Source organism: Otolemur garnettii, unplaced genomic scaffold (assembly GCF_000181295.1).
Source record: "Otolemur garnettii isolate 467f Iridium unplaced genomic scaffold, OtoGar3 scaffold00155, whole genome shotgun sequence".
Taxonomy (NCBI): Eukaryota; Metazoa; Chordata; class Mammalia; order Primates; family Galagidae; genus Otolemur; species Otolemur garnettii.
Window position 1 is genome coordinate 347,719 of NW_003852550.1, and position 3,561 is coordinate 351,279.

At 41.1% G+C, this 3,561-nt stretch overlaps 1 pseudogene across 1 annotated transcript; it reads left to right on the forward strand.

Moving 5' to 3' along the window:
- The first annotated feature begins 152 nt into the window (after positions 1–152).
- Positions 153–1,163, forward strand: LOC100966717 (annotated as a pseudogene). Its single transcript, XR_001161686.1, has one exon. The product of XR_001161686.1 is annotated as a DNA fragmentation factor subunit alpha pseudogene (transcript).
- Positions 1,164–3,561: the final 2,398 nt, after the last annotated feature.

Sequence of the window (3,561 nt, forward strand, 5' to 3'; positions counted from 1 at the left end):
CTTGAACCTGCCACCACCAGTATATGGGGCCGGCGCCCTACTCCTCGAGCCACAGGTGCTGCCCCATCAACAACTTTTTACAAACCTTAATTGGTTTGCACGTATAAAATAGTTCCGGCGCTTCCCCACAACTTCCCGGAGTCACTTGGGCTCCCACCTTGGAAAGGATGGAGGTGACTGAGGGTGTCGGGGCTCCAGAACCCGGCGAGATCCGGAATCTAAAGCAGTGTCTGCTGCACAGCAACTACAGCCTCGAACAGCACGGTGTGGCCATCTCCTATCTGGAGGAGCTGAGGAGCAAGGCCTGTGACATTCTGGCCATTGATAAGTCTCTGACACCAGTTACCCTGGTCCTGGCAGAGGATGGCACCATAGTGGATGATGATGATAACTTCCTGTGTCTACCTTCTAACACTAAGTTTGTGGCATTGGCCAGTAATGAGAAGTGGGTATACAGCAATTCAGATGGAGGTACAGCATGGATTTCCCAAGAGTCCTTTGATGTAGATGAAACAGACAGCAGGGCAGGGTTGAAGTGGAAGAATGTGGTCAGGCAGCTGAAAGAAGATCTAGCCAACATCATCCTCCTGTCAGAGGAGGACCTCCAAGTGCTCATCGATGTTCCCTGTTCAGACCTGGCTCAGGAACTATGCCAAAGTTGTGCCACCATCCAGGGGCTCCAGAACACACTCCAGCGGGTGCTTGACCAGAGAGAGGAGGCCCGCCAGTCCAAGCAATTCCTGGAGCTTTATCTACAGGCTTTGGGGAAGGAGGGCAGCACTTTGTCAAAGCAGGAAGAGTCCAGAGCTGGTTTCAATGAAGAGGGAGATGCAGTTGACACGAGTGTCAGCAGAGAGCTCTCCTCTGAAATTGCACTGACGGGCCAGTTCCTCACTGCACTGAAAGAGAAGCCTGCTCCAGAGCTGAGTTTATCTAGTCAGGATTTGGAGTTGGTTACCAAAGAAGACCCCAGAGCACTGGCTCTTGCTTTGAACTGGGACATGAAGAAGACAGAAAACATCCAGCAGGCCTGAAAGCAGGAGCTCGCCCTGCACCTGCAGCAGATCCAGAGCCTGCATTCTCTCCGGAACATCTCAGCAAGGAAGAATTCACTATCTGAAGAACCGCAGAATCCTAAAGGAGCCAGACAAGATCCCACATAGTTAAAGCTGAAAATATGCCAGAAAAAAACCTGTGGCCTTGTTTTTGTTATCTGTAAATACCTTTAGCCTGATTATTTTACTACCTACACACTACCCTACCTCCTGCCTTTGAGTATGTTCTGGATCAGTTTGGAAGGCTAGCTTTATGCTCCCTCTAGAAAAGCTATTCCAGGTCTCAACATGCCCCACTACTGGTTTTGAATGATACAGCCACACCAACGGTGTCCCACCTCCTCTGATTGTGTTTTCTTATGCTTCCTGTTTAAAAGTAATTGTCAAGGGCAATGAAAAGAAATTGTCTTATTTTAGAACTTATCCTAAAGCTAGAAGTGCAGAATTTTAAACACAGATAATGTAATAAAAAGTAACACGTGACATAACAGAGCATTGATTATGGCCATAAACTTGTTTCTCAAGTTAATGAATTTTTTTGTTTGTTTAAAGGCACACATTAAATTTGCAGACCATAGGGACAGAGAATCTACTTTGCCATTTCCAATATCTACCTAATTCAGTATTGTGAGATTGTATCTTTTATCACTGCAAAATTCTTTTCAGTTTTCTAATATGTTTTACTGGCAGGAGGTATAAAAGGTCATTAAAGCAATTTCCGTGTGAAAAAAAAAATAGTTCCCAAATACATAAAGTGAAAACTGACAGAACTCTAAATATCAATAGATAAATCTACAAACCTGGTTGTGGATTTTAGCATATCTTCTTCTGATAAAATAAGCCAAAAAAAAAAAAAAAGTGTGGCTGTAAGACTGGGCACAGTGGTTCACACCTGTAATCTTAGCACTCTGGGAGGCCAAAGCAGGTGGACTGCCCAAGCAAGACCAGCCTAAGCCAGAGTGAGATCTCATCTCTAAAAATAGCCAGGCATTGCAGAGGGCACCTGTAGGCCTAGCTACTTGGAAAGTTGAGGCTAGAGAATCACTTAAACCCAAGAGTTTGAGGTTGCTATGAGCTGTAAAGCCACAGCACCCTACCAAGGGCAACAAAGTGAGACTGTGTCTCAAAAAAAAAAAATGTAGATATAGAAGAATGGATATCAAAACTAACAAACATGTCCCAACATTTTTGGAATATTTCATGCCATCAATTTACAGTCACCAAAATGTGGAAACAGCCTAAAGGGATTAACAAGCTGGGGTATATGTATACCATGAAATATTATTCAGCCACTACAAAAGATGGAGACTTTACATCTCTTGTATTAACCTGGATAGAGGTGGAACACATTCTTCTTAGTAAAGCATCACAAGAATGGAGAAGCAAGAATCCAAAGTACTGTATTCTAATATGAAGGCATTAGATGAGCTAATACACTGAGGGAGGTTTGGGATCACAGTGTATAGCACACCTCTTGGGGGTGGGACACAGTTATAAGAGGGACTTTATCTAACAAATGCAATCAGTGTAACCTAATTCTTTGTACCCTCAATGAATCCCAAACAATAAAAGAATAATAAAATAAAAATAATAAAGTAGGTAAAGTAGGGAGGGATGAAGGTAAGAAATAATTTGGGGGACAAAAGATTTGTATCCAGAATATATATAGCACACCTATAAATGAATAACAAACTGTAATATAGAGCATAGGGTCAAAAGTGCTAGGCACTAGGGACAGGTTGATCTGGGAAAAAGCCAAGCATCACCGCAGGCCCTGATTATTAAAAACAATACTCACTAGACACAGCAAACTGTCCCATCCCTAAGTCACATATTAGCAGTGATAAAATTAAGGCAAGATAAAAGTGCAGTAAGCAAGATAAGTTAGTTCAACCATGCAGTTAAAGAAAAACTACTTGTTTTTTTATTAAATTATAGCTGTATACATTAATACAATTATGGGGTACAATGTGCTGGTTTTATATACAATTTGAAATACTTTCATCAAACTGGTTAACATAGTCTTAACACAATAACTAAGAAAATGTGGTGAAGGCTATGCTAACTAGCCTTGTTTTTCAACCTTGACTCTCTCTTTGAAGCTTTCCACTGTGCTGTATTTTCTCATGCCTGAGGTTTCAATACAAGGCAGTGAGGAATATTGGAGGGGGCCACACTCTGTTTCTCCACGCAGAGGAGTGATCACTGGTGTTGGCCTCCCCAGGTCTCTCAGTTCAATGCAAATGAAAAGAAGAAAAGAATATTGCATGCCATAAATGTAGAGTACACAACAAATTTCAACTGGCTGAAATCATAGACTATGTTCTATAACTATAGCAGAATTAAACTAGAAATCAATAATAAAAATAAAATAGAAATCACCAAATATTGGAAAATTAAGCAATGTTTCTAAATGACTAGAGAGTCAATAAAACTGATAATGGAAATTATAAAACATTTTGAGTTAAATTATAATAAAAATGTGACATTACAACATATCCAATGC